Genomic DNA, 17931 nt, shown 5'->3' with positions numbered 1-17931 from the left:
AAGTGATAAATTGAAAACCATCTCGGCCAGTATCCCGGACCTCTCTGCCTTATATAAAATGCATGCAGTAGACAGTGAAATTGAATCCCTCTTGCATGTGACTAAAGAAAGGGGCTTTTTGTTTCTTTCACCATTTATTTTTCAGCAAGTGTTGCAATTTTTGTTAGCTGAAGATGTAGTTAATGCACTTCCTCGAGAAGCTGAGGAGTTCTGTTACATGTATGAATTTGTGGAGCCTTTTGCTGGCCAAGCAAGGTAGGACCTCAGAGTTTAAAATCCCCTCCCAAGCTTATTTATCTGTTCTACTTTTTTTTCCAGTTTTAAAGCAACCCTTTGCCACACTTCTAGCACCAGATATTTGGCCTTGCTGTGAAATATCAAATACTTATCGTAAAAACTGAGCTTATAGTTTCTAGAACAAGTCAGGTGTGATAGCATATCAGCATCAGTAGTGACAAAATCCTCCTCTGAGACTTCCGTGTGGTCACAGTTAGTAATGTTGCTTCGTGCAAGGCTGATGGCATTAAAAAGTTACAGGCTGTATTTGTGAAAGCAGTACTAATTTAAGTATTAGTAAATAATAATAAGTATTAATTTAGCTTTTGTTGATGGAAGCGGCTTCGCAGTCTAAACTTTGCTTCCTGAGACTGACAGTCTTGCAGCTTATCCCTTTGGGCTATTCTTGTTTCCTAGGGCCTTCACCAGTATAAATGATTAAAGTGCAGCACTACCCTTCAAAATGTTTGTACAAAAGCAGTGCTTTTTGATATACAGAGGTACATTCTGACAGAGTAGTCACATCTTGGAGGATCATCAGATCTTCCTTTCACGTTAATAGCTAAGATTCGGTTGCTTGTTACTTCTGATAGCCCAGCAAAATTAAAACCGTTAAGGAAGAGCTGGCTTCCACTCCATGCTTTCTTAATTTACTTTAACTGTTAATCTCTTGAAAGATTTATGTAGGTGCTAGTAGAAGCATCAGCTGAATAACCTATTGTTAGCAGGAGGAGAAGCAAAACTGCAGATGTCAGATGCCACGGCACATCTCTGTGGTCTGTATGGGGTTCATTACAAAAACCTGATGATGCTAATGATGTAAGTCTTACTGGAACCTTTTAGAGCTTTTAGCTCTCAATAAAAACTTCACCTGTTTTAGAGGCTAAATTTTAGAGGATAATTTTACTGACAGGCCTAGGATGTAGAAACATGGAGAAATGAAGGCTGAAATAGGAACAGGTTCTGTGAATCGACATTGAACGTGTCTGTGGAGGTCTCAGGACTGGAACATCCAACGGAGTGGACAGATGGACAGGTGGGGTATTGCCTGTGCACATCTAACCAGCTTCATCCTCTTCTTACAGCAGTTCCTCTCCTATTGAATGTTATAGTTTGAGGGCAGGGGGTGGGCAGGGAAGCACGGGTTATGACTACTGATAGAAAATGCTGCCTTAAAATCTCAAACCATAATTTATATCAATGACTGTCATGGCTTTTCCTATATCAAGCTGAAATAATTAAGAGATTCAATTTCATATGAAAAAACAAAATGCATTTGTCACTGTGCTTTGACTTTTTGATTTATATTCACACCCAAGCCAATACTGTGTTCTTCATCCTCTGGAAGTGTCAAATGACAAATGTTGTCTTAAGTTATTTTATAGCACACGTTGTGAGAACAGCTAAAATAGAAGCCAAACATTTAGTTTCTGAAGCCAGAGGTTATAAATTCGATACAATAACAGAGAGTGATCCTGGAGGTCTTTTTCTCTTGCGAGAATTTAGAACAAGGCCATCACAAAGAGCCAAGGGTGTGGGTTTTCAGTGCTTTAGATTTATCCATTTGTACTTTGCTGACCAGAAGCAGCACACAAGAACGAACAAACACAAACTGCTGTCAGATGGACTCTGGGTGAGCAGGAAACGGGAGCCTCTTTGGGTTGTTTTCAGATCTTCCCCAGAACAGAAGAATGAAGGGAATGAGAGTTCCCAACTTTGAAAGCAAGCAGTCAAAATATGTTCCAAGAGTATTTTGGAGCAGGAATGCCAGTTTAAATATTTATGCGGTGTTTTATTGCACTGATTCAAATATTGAATAGCGCCTGACCCTTGAGTTCCTGGATCCCTGCCTGCCTGGCACCCCACGGTGGGTATATTTACTTAGAAAACAGCCTTCTGCAGCAGCTGGTTTTCAGCATAGAAAATGGGGAAAGCTGGATCCAATTTGTTCCTGATTTTCATGCTTGACTTTGAGTTTGCCTTCCTATGCATCAGTTTCTTCACCTGTGAAATAAAAGTTGCTTTTACTGCTGGCTCTCGCAAGGTCTGTAATGAAGGCTTTATGCGGATGTTTTCCTTGTTACTGTTTCCTCAGACCTCCTTGCTGTTCCCACTCCTGCTCAGTGCTCAGCAGCGTTTATCTGGCTTCCACCTTCCCTTCCTCAGATACTAGCCCGGGGGAAGCAGAGGGTGTTCCTCTTTGTCGGTGCTTTCCGGCTGCCCCTGTACCAGGCTGGCTGTCAGCAGAGCTCCTGTCCCACCTGAAACGAGGAACTGAAGCCGTGCTGCAGGCTGAAACCGCCCTCTTACTGCAAAGCCATCTGCAGTGGCTATCAGCCAGTCTGAGCTGGTGATCTTCAGCTTCTCTGAGCTGAAGCTGTGGCCACACAAACCCTTCGATTACACTGCCAGTTGATTAGAGTCACAGGCTGGAGCTGGAGGAGTCAATACAGCTACTGTCTACTGCCCAATATAATCGTTTTATGCAGCAGCATTTTGTATGGCGACCCTCGCTTGGGATGGATTATTTAGGATGTGCTTGATTGTAGAGAGTGTTTGAGACAGAGCAGCAAAACCTAATGATCTGAGATCTGTCCCAGCCCATTGCTGGACACGTACACAGCTGCTGAGCTGGGTTTGTGCACCCAAGGACAGCTCTGTGGTCCTTGAAGACATGCACAGCCCTGTTCTTCAGCTGCTGGGCTTGCTGCCTTGGGTCATTTTGCAGAGCTGAACCTCGAGGTGCGGATGCCCAGGCCTGAAACCATCAGCGAGAAGCCTTTCCATATTCCTAGCCCTGCCGCGTGCTTGTTTAGAGCTGAAGCCCCAGGGACAGGAGATAGTTTTAGCAAATAAACGTAAAGGATCTGTGGCAGGATTTCTGAAACAATCGTTCTCTGTTTCCCTCTGTGTATTTGCAGACTCGGGGAAGAAAATGGAGAATTCAGCCAGCGTGTTTACCCAAGCTATTACGCTGGCTTAACCGTTCCATGATGAAGTTCCATTTCAGCACTGAGCTCTCCAGGCTGCGGAGATAAAAATGATCAATTGGAATTGGTTTTGTCCTCCTGTTTTCACATTCAGGTTTCACAGCACTGGATCGGTGGCTGCCACCGTTTCTTCCTGAAAAACAGGCTGACCCTGAACCTTTCCCTGGACGTGGGCAGCTGCTCCAGCTATCCATAAACCCAAGGTTTTTTCCACTGTTGAGAAATGTCGCAGTGGCTCGGCGTTACGACCGTGTCTCAGAATGGGAAGGCAGAGTTAACTAAATTTAAAGCATTTGCTCCATCACAGAGCAATCCTGCCTGGTGCTCCTGCTTTCCAGAGGGTGTCCAACCCCGTCCTCTGCAGAGCTTGCCTTGGGCTGATCCAGCTGATGGCTTACGTTGGGGGGACGTGCAAGGCTGATGTTGCGCAGGCAATTAAAATCTATGAATTAGATTAAAACCCAAATGTTAGCTTGCTCTGATGCGATTCTTTTTTTGTTTTCTTTTGGTTGAGATGCTCTTTGGAGATAAAAGCTAGAATCAGACTGCTGATCTGCAGCTGCTTGGGGCTTAGCTTTGAGGTTTCTGTATTTTGCTGCTCTTACCTCTTGACCTGCTTGATTCATTTTGTGTCTGAAGTTCTGTCCTTTTTATTCCTGACTTTCCTGTTTATAATACACACATCTGTACTGTTTGATAGCTGTGAAATAACTGTGCTTCATTTCTTGCTTTGAGACTTTATTTTTATTTTTTTTTTATTTAGAGCTGAGCTTGACAAAGAAGGACGAGGCCAGGAGCGGTTACAAAGGGGCATGGTATTTTTACTGTAATACCAGGGTATCGATTGTTGACTTATTGGTAGGCTTAATGCACAGCCATTTCCTTCGTGTCTGAATGTCCATTAAAACGCTGGCGTGGTGCCAGAGCGTTGAAATCCTGCATTTTATGATATAATCTGGCTCTCCAAAAGTACTAATGTGGTTTGGATTTAAAAAAAAAAAAAAAAAGAAAAAAGGGCAATCTCGAGTTTCCTTCTTTGCTTTTTTTTTTTTTTAACTCGTTAACCTTTACGTGCTAAAAGGAACATCTGAAGACGGGGACAGAGGGAAGGGGGCAGGAGTCCTGATGTTTTGAGGTTTGTGCCTTTGAGATTTCTCATCTTTTATCTTTGAGATGCCCGGTGCTTGCCGAGCTGCCGACAGAGACATTCGGGGATGCAGAGAAGTATTACTGACTCCATAGTTTATTGGATTAAAACAAGTCATGTTTTTTTGAGAGGAAGGTTTTGCTGGTGTTACGCATTAGTAGCACTGCCCACAAAAATATTTGTCAGCTTGTAACTCTTGTCAGGTGTGAGACAGGGCTCTGTCTTGTCCCTGCAGCACTATCAGTGACCCACGGTCAGTTCCCATGGGTGCGTACCCCTGTTGGGCAATGGTACCTGTTCCACCTGGTCCTTGGGCTCAAGGCTCAGGGCCACACTACTGATGGGACAGTTTTCTAGCTTGTAGAAAAGGCTGCAGAGAGTTGAAGAATATGGGTATGGGAGGCCTGATGCTAGTGCTGTTGTGCAGGGACAACCTTTGCACAAAGCAGCTTTCCTGATTGCAGTCGCTTTGGTATCGGTAAGGCAGGAAGGGACGTCAGACTTCTAAGACTTTTGACTCTTACAAACCATTTGCCATTGCGGTCAGCCAGCAGTGCCCCCAAGCCCTCCTTTCCCAATTGTTCTCTGCAGCAGGTCCCCGGTGCTTCTTCAGGTTGCATACCAAGTTTTTCTGCTCTCTCTCCTGGCTTTTCTGTCTCCCTTTTAAAGAAACGCAAACTGTCATAAAGCAGAAAGGATTAAGTTTCACTTTATGCGTGTCTTTGCTTTTGGGTGGGGATGAGAACATGCTTTTGGTGGAAAACACTTGTTCAGTGACCTGGCTCTGTAAGGCAGTAATGGTGTCTTTCACAACCTGCCACGAAGAACAATAATTACACCAAGCCTTAATAACTGTAATGCACCTCAAATAAGTACTGGAAATGAAGGGAGGCTGACACAGCTTTCTGTTCTCCCAAATGTGCAGGATGCACTCCTCAGAAGGTGAGGAGCCAGGAGTTTGCCCTCTGGCTGCTGTCCTAGGTGGTATTGCATCTTTCGTGCCCAGACCTGTAGCCAGGACTCACTGCGGCCCCTTTCTTGTCATTCCAGCTTTCCATTAAATAACAAGATGCCATGAAGGGGGGTTATTACCGGTTAGATTCTGCCTTTTTAAAGGAAATGTGTATGATACTTTTGCCAAGAAATATAGAGCTTTCTCCCACTGGGAACCAGTAGTGGTTTCTCCATCTCCATAGCACAAGCCAGTGTGGCTGGTGCCGTGACCCAGGTGAAACATGTGCTGGTATCTCAGTTAAACTATTTTTCCTGCCCTTGAAGGCAGCATCCTCATTTCCTAAAGAAACAAAGATGCTGGAAAAACCCTTTTGGAAAAAACCCTTTAGGACTTTGTTTCCCTGCGCAGTTCTTACCCATTGAATTACCGTGGTCGGTCTGCAGGATTTCATGGTGACTTTTCAGTGCGTTGTGTTTGGGGGACAGATCGTGAAGCACTGTGGAAATGAGTCTCTTCTCTTTTTCTCGTTTAGTAGAAAAAAAAAAAAAAAACTAATGAGCTACACTGGGTTTCCAGCTCACCTTTGTGTGGCGTACAGCCCAGCTCCTGAGCACTTGTATTCCCTTTCCAGTGGCTCTTGTGTGGCATGGCCCCTGCTTACCTGCCTTAATCAGAGTTGAGCGTTAAAACGTAGAAAAGAAAGGATGTTACTGTACAGCAATTTAATCTACACTGTGGCAACAACTATTTATAGACGTTAAATAATTGCCATGCCAATTTAAGTTGCCCTGTTCCACTTTTTTAGGTACTGGCAATTGCAGGAGATGATAAACTCTTTCTCTGCAGGAGGGTGAATTAATAGGTGTCCCAGGAGGCCTGAAAGAGGCAGGATTTGATTGCATTCCTCAAATGCTTAACACCTAAGGCTCTCAAATTAGATAGCAAAGGGAATCTGTTGAAAGAACATGTGGACGCGCAAGGAGAGCCCTTGCTGATAATGGAGGACCCCAGGGGAAATGTGTTTTGGGGAGTATTAAGCTTCAGCAGCTGGGAGATCTCGTTTGGAGTAAATATTAATAAAAGTTTCTTCAGAAATGAAATCAAGTATTCCTTTTACTTCCAGCTTTACTCAGGAGGGGCAGGCGCTGAGCTCTGCTCTCTGGGGACAGCGACAGGACCCGAGGGAACGGCATGGAGCTGGGACAGGGGAGGGTCAGGCTGGGTGTCAGGGAAAGGTTCTGCACCCAGAGGGTGGTCGGGCACTGGGACAGGCTCCCCAGGGATGGGGTCACGGCACCGAGCTGCTGGAGGTCAAAAAGTGTTGCTGAGGAGACAACAGTCTTAGATGGATGGTGTGGTTTTGGGGTGGTCCTGTATGGAGCCAGGGATTGGACTCAATGGTGCTTGGGGGTCCCTTCCACCTCGGGATATTCTATGATTTTATAATAAAATACACACACGTTTATTTTATAATAAATGCACAGGAGTTAATGTCACTTGCAAGAACACAGTTCAGTAATGCTCCATGGACAATACCCTCCCTCATAATTGCCTAGCAGCTAGTATTTCTATTTAACTACGTGCATTGGTGTGTTTTTATCATCACCGTGCTATTGAAGCTGCTGCTCCACAAGGAAATGTTTGCTGAGCAAGCAGTGAATGGGCAGCGGTTTGACTCAAACTCCAAGCAGGTGTATCTGCAGTCTGCGGTGTTGTGCCTAATAACAGTGGGAAGGAAATTGCTTCGTGGGGTGTATTGTACAGCATGGGGCAGTAGAAGACCTACCAGTTCCCTGGGAAGATGGATGGGAAATGCTCAAGTTTTCCTTGACGGGCAGAGTTAGAGCAACTATGCTGCGTGCTCAGTGTTGTGTGTTTACTATTTTTTGTTAGCGAAATAGGTCCTGGAATCCTGTCTGCCCTCTTTGGGCTGCTGCCGAAAGGTTTTTTGCAGCAAGGGTTCTGAGCCTGCGGTGGTGCAAGGTCTCTATATAAAACCAGAGCTTCTGGGTGGTGGGGAGAGGAGAGCTGATATGTGCTGGGTCTCTTCTTCAGGAATGAGTAAGTGGTACAAAGTTAACAAATTAGCCAAGTAATTTTACATGAAAATACGTTGACAGCATCCACTCAAAACCTGCCATGTGATCTTTGTGCTTGCTTACAGATGATGCTAAGTGGAAGGTGGATATCCAGGTGCATTAGGTTGCCTACACGTGTTCAGCACCAAGCAGGTGACCCCCTAAGGGAGGCAGCCACAACCAACAGAAATATTTGATCCATTTTGAGCAAAGGGCAGAGCAGCTCTCACATTTCTGCTGTTACTGCGGTGAGAAGCACTTGCTCTCTGGCTGCCCGCTGATTTTTGGCTGGTCTTGGGGGGCTAGGGCAGGGAGTTCTGTGTCACTTTCTGCCATAAATTTGCAATATGGGCAATGGAGCAGCTGGAGCTGAAGGGAGATTAGAGACGTTTTTGTTAAAACCACTAATCAGTCCTTACTTGCTTTAGTCTTGGCCGGTGCTCATCCAGTTGCAGTTTGAACTGGTGACCTCTGTTTGAAAGTCACTTTGTCCTTTTAATAGTTTTCTGAGTCAGCATCTGTCCCTTCCTGAGGGTCCCTTGGTCTGTACGCTTGAAAAGGCTGTTCTGTTTTTGTGAGACTAATCCCCATGTTGTGTGGCTGTGCACATTGCACTAAATGAAAGCTGTGCGTGTCCCCCTCCTTCATCTCGATGAGTCCTTGCTCCTTTTCTAATCGGACAGGCTGTAACTCAGTTTTCAGGGGGTTTCTCTTACTTCAGTTTTGGAGGGCTTGGATGGACGAGAGAAGCTGATGGTAAGGTCTAACAGCCAGGGTCTCCTACCCAAGATGTTGTTTCCAAACCTCTGCACAAAGTCCTTGAGGTCAGCCTTTCTCCAGATGTTTGCTGCTGCCTCGCTGTAACCAGCCCACCTAGGGACGTGTGGCGTCATCCATCCTTCATCTCGACTGAGCCCCAAGATTTGCTCCCTCCCAGTTCTCTTCCATCTCTGTTCTTGTTCTCCAGCCAGCTCAATTCTTGCTGCTGTCTTTGCAAGGAGTTACTGGGTGATAACTCAAAAGCAAGATCACATAGTAATTTTCCAGCGTAAAAAAGGGAAGAGATGTCCAAATGGAAGATCATTGGGAACGGTGAAAGGTGTGTGAGTACAAAAGGAGTAATATTAATAACTGCAATCTTCTGGGTGTGAAATTCCAGATCAGACCTCCTTAGTTTTGATGTGGTTTGCTTTGGAAGGGTTTTAAGGACAAGCTAAGCTGTTCATCCCTGCATCTTCCCTTTTAGTTGAGCTCTAGAGATGGACACCTGTAGTTCCTCTGCGGGAGGCTGTATCCCCAATATCCTCTAATCTGAGGTGACAAGGCGAGGAGAGCTGAGCGAAGAAACGAATGTTTCCTCCAGGTGATAAAACCCTCCAACTAACTTCATTTGGTTGGCGAAGGACAGATTTTCATTTGTCTTCCAACTCTGTCAATCCATCCTGCGTAGAAACTTTACTTGGGAGACTTGGTGCTAACGTGTTGATAAGTACGTACAGTTTGTTAATCATTACGGTGACGATGACAGTCTTGAACCATTAACCAAGCAGGCCTGGCCAGCATGGGCTCATTCGGAGGAGGATGAGCCAGGGCTGGAGGAATCTCTTCCCAGCTGGGAGCTGCTCCACGATGCCCATGAACTCCCCCAGGAAGGAGAGCAGAAAGCAAACAATGTGTGGCAGATGTTAATCGTGTCGCTTGCTGCAGGACTGGATATTAACGCGATGAGCACAGCATAAAGACCTGGACGGAGTAGACCTGACTTCTAACGAAGCCTGCTGAGATGCCAATACCAATTTCAGTGGTGCTTTCGCTAGGAAAAACCCATGGCTGGTTTGACAAAGCTGGTTGTAACCATCCTGCTCATGGGTGGTTTCACTTCTCTTGCAGGCCAGTAGTTCCCACGCTGCTTTCTTTGGAGCTGGCAGCTGGAATTAAAGGAAAAGCACAAATTTAGCTTCCCTGCTAAGGAAAATGGAGAATGCTGTCTTTGCCCTGCCTCTCCAGTGTTAATATGGAGCTGCGTGGTGTCCTGTCCCAAGCAAGCAGCCATGCCCATCTTGGGTGTAAAGCTCAATCCTGTTGCTGCTTTGATTTTATTCCCCTCAGCCCCATTTGCTTTGGTATTGGGAACTGCTGAGGTTCCCTTGGCAGAGGGCTGAGCAGGTTGCTCTTCCCATGTGTCGCGATGCTGCTGCTGGGCTTGGTTCTGTGTGTGTCGCCCTTTTTCCAGTGATGCAAATCCACCGGTGGTCGCTGCTGTGCAGGGAGGGCAGAGCTCTCTGGACCACTCACAATTAATAATAGAGCCCTGGGGAAACAAAGGTAAAAGCACAGACTGTTTTCTGTTGCTGTGTGGATGTCTGCGTGGTGCCTGTTGGGCTTCGTGTGATTGAGAACTCAGCGACATTTCGCGAGGAGCAGGAGCATCGATAATTGCATTCTGGCTAATCATCGCAGGAGGATCATGCTTGCTGCGAGCTGGTGCTCTGCGGTTTCTGCTGGAGTTAATAATTCATTGCCGGGCTGTGTCAGAGGTGCTCTGAAATCAGGTCTCCATGGGTTGAGGATGTCGCGGGGGCATTGGTACGAGTCAAAAGAGGGGAAAGATGGGCTTGGTGTTTGGGTCATTAACTTGTTTGAGCCTTCAGGTGGTGTTAGGGTAACCTCCCCATCCCCGTGCTCACCTGCGTGATATCATGAGAGATGGGGAGCTCAGCTTCTTGCAGAACCGTGCTCGATTCAGCAGCTAGAAAGGCCTGCAGAAACGAAGGGAATATCAGTGACCTGGTGTAATAGGTCGTGGGGCCGAGAGGGTTTTGCCTGCCGTGACACCACGGCGATGGTTTTCTAAAAGCTGTTTTACGGTGAGTTCATCTGCTTTCCAGCGTGCTGTGCCCGGCCTCCCTGCGAGAGGAGGGACCTGTCTGTGGTCACGGCAGTGCTGGCAGTCGTCTGCGAGAGGCATTGACATTCAGGGCTTGTATATATATATTTAAAAAAAAAAAAAAGGGTTAGCAAAGGGTTAGCATTCCGAATTAAAAATTAACACATTCCCTGCATAATTACAGACTTAGAGCATGCACTAATGCTATACAAAAGAGAGCTTTGCAGGCTCCAAAAGCCAGAGCCATCGCTCCTTTCCCCCCCAAGTCCTTGTAAATTACCCCTGGCATGTTTAAAACCCTCCTCAAATTCTGCTGCAAAATAGCTGTTTGGCTTCCAGTTGTGTTTTTTTTTTTTAAGGTGATTATTCTTTTTAACGCTAAAGAAGGAAAGTGGTTTGAATATTCATGGCACATTATAATTTTGAAAATAATCTCCTAGTAGATATTTAACAATGGCTTTGGGTAAATGGACACTTGTTGCGCTTTGTTTAAACGATTACATCTCAATTATCGCTTGATGGTGAGAGCATGGGTAATACCCCTGGTCCTTTGTTCAAAAGGCTCTAATTAAAACGGGTTCCTGCTCTCGCCTCTCAGATAAATATGGACGGGAGGTAGCTCAGTGACACTCTGTCAAATTGCCGAATTGAGTGCAAGTTCCCCATTCATCCCAACAAATGATACCGCTAATTGGGGTGTGGGGCATGGATGGCAGAACAGCGCTGCCAGTGTCGCTGCTAATCCCCTCTGCCCGGGCTTCCCCCTCCCCTGCTTGGTTTGGGACTGTCGCTCTCCTGATTTTACCAGATTTGTGTTTCTTTTCCCCATTCCTAGGTCAAAAAAGCGGCGCTCCTGCATCGGTGCTGTCAGGGCTGCTTCCCCGCTCGGTGCGTTTCCATCCTGCCTCCTGGCCGGGGCACAGTGAGCCCCAAAAAGCTGTGGTAAAACTCGGCTCTGCTTTGAGCCCGTGGCTCCCACTCTGGCCAGGTTTGTGGGTTTTCCCCTGCTAGAGGAGGGCACCAGGTATTGCTGGAGGCCGATCACTTCTCAGTCCTCGTTTTTGCTTCAGCTTTGGGTAACTCACATTCTCCTAGCCCATGAAAATTAGCCCTTTGCCACGGAGCCCAAATTTCCTGCCAGATAGGCCGGCAGAATTATGATAGGCTCAGCCCAGCTGACTTTCTGCACTGTTTGCGTGGCAATATCACTGTATTTTGATGCAAAAGGAAGCGTAAACTTTATTTTCTCCCTGTCCTCTCTACCCCTAACCAGCCTGAACCCAACTCCTGAACCGCTGGCTCCTCTCTCCGCGTCCCTCCGGAGGAAGAGGATGAGTGTGCAGAGCTGGGAGCGCAGCGCACGCGATGTGACAGCCTCCTTCCGAGGAGACCTAGCTTGTCATTAGCGCTGGATAATCACTGCCAGCCTTGCAGAGAGGAAGGAGATAATGCTCTAAGGCACTCTCCAGACCCACTATGACAGTGCAGTATTTGCTGCTGCCACAGTGCTGGATTAAGCAGAGAGGAAAAGATTTTCGGGAAGGAGCTACCTGTCCCTGATTTAACTCGCTGCTGCCAGCAATGTCTGCTATTTTTTGCTGGCTAATGCTGCTTGCTGATGGGAGGCCTTGCAGCTGTAGGACTTTTTTTTTTTTTTTTCTAAAAAAAAAGCTAATACAGGAATAGATCCGGGGTGCTTTTTGTGTCTGTCCCCTCTCCCCTACGCAGTGCTAGACTCTGAAAGAAAGGGAAAAGAGACTACAGAGCCTGTATCCTAGGGTGTTTTAGTTTTTTTTCTTGGCTTTAGGGTAGGGATGATGGCATCTTTGATTTCAAGGTTATCATGAAGGAATCTCCTTCACCCCAGAGATGCAATGGCACCAGGGAGGGAAGGAGGTCCTGGTAGGCAATGTACGGTTGGGCACCCGGAGGGGCAGCGAGGGAGTGATCTGGACACAGGAGGATATTCATATGCTGTCAGGAACTGAAAAGTCTGCCTAACTCTTGCCTTTCAAATTGAAATCAACTGGTTTTAAGAACAACAACGGCAAAAAAATCTAAACCCAACATATCTTCTGTGATCAAACAACTGATGTTAACTTTAACTGCCGCTACGTGAAAACGCCCAGTAGAGATGTGGGTTATCCAAACGACTCCAGTGTAAGCATCACAATCAAAAACCATTAAAACAATTCACGTGGCTTTTGCATGATCTTTGCCTCATCTCTCTTTGGGATATGGTGCTTTCTTCTCAGAAGTAAAACTTTGATGGCTTTCCTTAGCTGTGGCCCAGTAACCCTGAGCAGTAGTTTTTCTCCTGTTTCCTCCCAAAGTCACATTTGAGTGCAGGATTGATTGATGCGTGAGCCAGTTGAATGCTGCTAAATTGATTTCCTGCAACAGAGACAGCGGTTCCGACATCTTAGCGTGGCTACCGCTCAGTGCTGGTTATGCTAACAGCCATTTGGAGGGAATAGGTTCTGGTCTTACCCATCAAGGCTGTTGCTTTAAGCAACACATAGGTAAGGGAAGCCGGTGCCGTGCCGAACCACGCTGGGGAAGCTTTCCCTGCAACGCTGGGAGCTGAAAAGGAAATCTGTAAAAGGAGAGTATAAGCTGTGCTGATCTGTACTGCGTGGTTCTGCAGCTGGGAGTAGCTTCTGCAGTACGTTACGTGGCTGGAAAACAACAGAGAACCTCTGTTTGTGAAATAGCATCTTTAAAGCTGCTGCTGGCGGCTCCTGATCCACTGTGCTCCCGAACTCCCTGTCCCAAAGAGCTCGCTGTCTCTCCAGGTAATGCCCTTCACCTGTTTAGTGTGTGCCTGGAAAGCAGAAGCTCTGTGCATCTCCTGTGCTCATGGCACCGTACGGCTGGGGGGCTGCGCAAAGTGGAGGTAAGGAGGTGGAGAAGCTACCCAAAACCAGGGCAGAGTGGCGAGGTGCGCAGGTGAGCACGGCTGCAGGGACACCGCGAGGCAGGGATGCTCAGAAATGCCTGGGTTAGATTAATCCTGCGAACGTATCCCCTTCCTCTCCCCAAATGGACTTTGCTTGTGCTCTGGGGTGTAGCTGGTAGTGATCAGGGGTTTTCCTTTAAGAGCATCAGTGGTTTTGGTCCTGTTTTTTCCACTCGGGAGACTCCCGATGCAGGGATTCAGGAATTCTGTGCGGTGTTTTTTGGGTTACCAGCACGGAGAGTTTGCTCCTTGCAGTGGTTTGAGAAATCGCTCCTAGGATCAAGTTTTCTGGTTTCCAAGCCAAAACGCCCTGTTCTCGAGCAGCCTCTGTGCCAGTGCAGCTCTGACTTGTGCCAGGTGCCCAGCGATGCCGATGGAAGTAGGTAAGCCTGAGTCACTGAGCACCTTCTGAAAACCTGACACCGGTAAGTGGAATTGCTCCCAAACCAGAAAGTGCACTGTTAATTCAGAGCCTGTTTTTTCTCTCTGTAAAATACTCTGCACCATTTTCCCTGGTACTTTGTGTCCAGCCAATACCCCTGCAGTGTGGTTTTAATTAAGGCAAAAATGGAAATAATGGCTTGCTTGGGTTTTGGGGTGATTCTGCAGACAGGTCAATGGTAGCGGATGGTCAAACGCTCTCCTGAGAGCGTCCCGTGCCTCAGTAGATCCCAACGTGGACATCCCAAATCCGGATTTTTGTGGCCGAGTGCTTGCAAACAGAGGACGTGCCTTCATTCTCCTAGAGCTGGGAGATGCAGTACGAGTGCAGCAGGGCTGTCTACTCGGGGTTTTAGGAGAAAATTCAGAGTTAGGGAGTGCCACCAGCAGCTGGAGGCTGGAAGGAGCTGTGCTGGCACGGCGGTTTAAACCTGCAGAAGCGACCCTCCGTTTGGTAAAACCCTTCTTCAGGCTCGTGTGTTTTGCCTACTAGCAAATGCATTCCTTATTTCTTCAGTGCTTCTAATTTTTTTTTCCTTGAGCTGGGGGTGGTCCGTTTCTCGATGTTTCTCTGGCTTTCTGCACTGTAATGATGGCACCATCACCTGACTGCTGGAATATACTGGCCTGACTTTAATCATCGGGTGACTGGCTCTTAGCATGGCTTCATCTCTGCTGTTTTACATCCCCTCTTGTAATTGCACGGTCGCTCGCAGCATTGTTTTTCTATTGGCGACAACGGAAGGCACACGTTGGGGTTTTGCGTAACCTTATACTTTTCGTTTGATGCTTAAAGTGTGCGGGAAGAAGTGGTACGTGGTGAATAAAATCCTCTTTATTTCTAAGCAGCGTATTTTTACCCCTCGTACCCAGTCATTTGTAATGAGGATGCTTTTATATACATATATACATATATATTTAATGTTTAAGGATCGAACGGAGGAAGATGCAGCCAGGCTGAGCATATATTAATAACAGGGCTGCGTTTGTCGCGCTGACAGCTTCATGGAGGTATATGTGCATACAATTAACCAACCTCTTCAGAGCTACGGAGACGACCACCGTTTAATGTAAATAGTATCTACAGCTTTTAACTGCTGACTAACCAGAGCCAGCAAAACAATGGGGAATCAAAGCCCCCCGTGACAACATCGACACCGATTAATATGCGGTGAGATGATGAGCCGGTACAAGTAGTTTCAGCAGCTCTGCGGGGCTAAAATGGCAGAGGCTTTGCTGATGCTGTATCACATCAAACTAGCATTTATTCCAGCCTCATGGTATGTGCAAATTCATGCAGCTCGGCGAAGGGAATAGCTTCACAACTGGTGCTACAGTCTGTGGCCGCGGTGCTGCATCACAATGCAGCAAATGCATTTTCCACATTAACCAGACATGACAGCTGAGCCGATTATTAACCATGCAATATGTCGGAAGTCATCAAAAATTCACATCAGAGTAATTGCAGCGGCTCGGGGAAAGGAAAAAAAAAAATCGTGCTCTCTCCTCTTGCCTGCACGCCGCCTCACCCCCTCCCGGTCCCTACATGGTACAGTCCGTTAACAATAAAATATCCTCTGTAACCTATAAACTGGTACTCCCATCAGTTTCTGGTTTCAGGCTGATGCTTTCCCTAGAATTTGAATAAAGCACACCGCTGGAAAAAAAAGACATAGCTGCTTTCCGGGCAGTGGTGTTCAGCCGGGGAGAGCAGCTGCCTTCTTATTGTCTTGCAGGACTCTTCGCTGTCTCGGCCATTTCAGGACTTGCAGGTTTTTCTGTTTTTTTCCTTTTTTTTCTTATTTTTTAACGATGGGAAAACTCGAGCGTTAATACAGAGAGGTACAGCCGTGTGAGCCCAAATACCAGGCAATTGAAGTGTGGCAGTTAGAGCCAGCGTTAGCAGGTTTGTAACTCCTCAGTACTGAGATCTACAGGTAGGAACGTCTCTTTCCAAACATGTAAAACCAAGGGAAAAAGCTTGCTTCGGCAGGAGTTTTCCTCCAGGTGTCTTTTATCGTGGTTTTTCTTTGTGCTGTTGCCGCAGGCTGTTGCAAGGGACAGGTGAGCGATGAAAAGAGCAGGTGGGGACTTGGGGGGAAATTGTCCTTTGGTGGCAAAAAGGGCACCCCGAGCTCGGTGCCGATACCTTGTGGTGCTCTCCTGCTTGGGAGCAGCTGCTGGGTGGGGCAGCCCAGCCTCTGCTCGGGTCTCGCCTTGCAGAAATCCTCTTCAACACTGCTGATTTCGCTTTCAATGCGAGGAGAAATGCACTAGCCTAACTTTCTGAATGTCTTTATCCCTGTTTTTTTCTTCCCTAGGCTGTGAAACGTCTACGGAAGTATTTTTAACAAAAGATAAGGACGCTGCCTTATGGTGTGATTTGCTTAGTTTTCATTGTGGTGCAGAGATGTCAGTCTACTGCTTCCTCTGGTCCTGCAGATGCACTTGTGATTTATTTAAAGACACGCTGAACTTTCTTTAATTTTATTTGAAAGTAAGGATTTTGGATATGTGATGAAAACGGAAACAAGAACAGTCTGTCAGGAAATATTTTCACTTACCAGAGTAACCGAGGTGCCTAGATTTGCATTTTTTCTCAGTTTCTTGAATAAGAGGGTGAAGTAGATTTGCTTAGTCAACTCGAGTCTGCAGCCTGGACCCCACCTCTCTTTCAAGTGACTAGGATGCGATCAGAAAGGGGTTAAGCCAGTGGAATGGTAGGAAAGAGCAGCGATCAGGGTCTGAATGTGTATATGGGTGCAGTGGCCACGACTGGCTGTGGGTGGGTGGCAGCTGAATTCATGCTCTCAGCCCCACTCGGGCTGCATGCGACCTGCAGGCTCTGCTTGGGGGCAGAAGCGTGGGGTGGGTCGCTCCTTTCTCCTGCTCTCTCAGAGGTTTTTTTACCCATATGGGGAGGAGAAGTGGGTTCATGAGACGTGCCTGGCTGGGACGGCACAGAAGATCCCTGCCAGGGTGGGAAGGTGCCACCGTGCCACCTCCTGCGCCCTCCTTTTGTTTGCCGAGGAACGCCTGAGCTGTCGGCAAGGGGAAGCGCCGGCACCGCTTGGCCAAAAAGTTGCCTTTTTAACCCAGCTTACCTGTGCTGGAGGTCTTCCTGCAGAAGCTGCTTAGCACAAAATCGCTTCCTCAGGTGCAGCACAATGAAATGTGTGGCTTGCGGGGGTAAAAAGATGGAGGAAGCATCTCCACCGACCCGCGTGGGAGCTGCCTCGCTGAGCCCTGCGCTTGGTGGTGGTGCAAATTATTTTCCTTTGTCTGAAGTGGGTGGGAGACGGAGTTCATCCCGGCTCCGTAAATGAATGTATGGAAAATGACCGAGCCACGGTAATTAATAATTAGCTGTAGGTCCCTTACAGCGGGCTTTACCCTGCTATCTGCTGGCAGCATCTGGAGTTGGCATTTCATTTACATTGAAGTCCGAAAGCTTGCGTGCCTCGTTAATGCACGGCACAGATGAAGGCACGCGCTGCTGGAGGGCTCCTTAGCCAGGGTGGAGTACAGCCGGGGGAGGAGATGGAAACCTTTTGTCTCCCCTGCATCCTCAGCACACCGCTCCCGTGCCCTGTGTCGGAAAAGTTTAAACCTCGGGCTGGCAGCACAATAGGGGAAAAAGGCAGAAAAGAAAAAAAAACGTTTATTGTAATGTGCCATTTGGTGCAGCAGAGACTTTGAGTAAATGCTTTCCTCCCTGGGCTTGAGAATGGCTGAGCGTTTTAAATATAAATGGTGCGATTGGAGCAGGTATACTCCGGACTTCTGCTTTTTTTATTTTAATGATTGGTGATTAATAATTCATCGTCAATTTAAATAATTAACTTTGTGAAATGTAGCAGTAATGTAGTGAGAAAACACCGTTTTTAAGGACCTCATGCATGCTTGAGGATTTAAAGATATCACACACGAACTGCTCCAGCTTGCTTGCTTGCACTGTCAGTAGAATCTTTCTGTTTATTCTAAGGACATGCTATTATGCTGGAAATGCCTACTGGGTGAACAAAATAGCTGCGATTTAGTTAAAAATACTGAGGCAGAATGGGCTAACTGATTCAGGCTTATTTTTCTTGCTCAGGTGGATGATTTGGGGAAATCATGTGTTATTTAAGAGGAGTGAACTTTACATTTCTTCACTTCCTTGTGATTCAGGTGTGTTTAAAACCAAAAAAAAGCCTTT

The 17931-nt window shown here is 46.8% G+C and overlaps 1 protein-coding gene and 1 long non-coding RNA gene across 4 annotated transcripts in view; both read left to right on the top strand.

The window, feature by feature from the left end:
• Positions 1 to 17931, top strand: part of NUP93 (nucleoporin 93) — an 80726-nt gene that overhangs the window by 20947 nt on the left and 41848 nt on the right. The gene's annotated exons all lie outside the window — the stretch shown is intronic.
• Positions 919 to 4251, top strand: LOC121076546. Its single transcript, XR_005823580.1, has 2 exons — positions 919 to 1312; positions 3198 to 4251. It is a non-coding gene; the product is annotated as an uncharacterized LOC121076546 (long non-coding RNA).

Source organism: Cygnus olor, chromosome 12 (genome assembly GCF_009769625.2).
Source record: "Cygnus olor isolate bCygOlo1 chromosome 12, bCygOlo1.pri.v2, whole genome shotgun sequence".
Taxonomy (NCBI): domain Eukaryota; kingdom Metazoa; phylum Chordata; class Aves; order Anseriformes; family Anatidae; genus Cygnus; species Cygnus olor.
The sequence above is the reverse complement of the archived record's forward strand: the minus strand, read 5'-3'. Positions and strand labels throughout refer to the sequence as shown.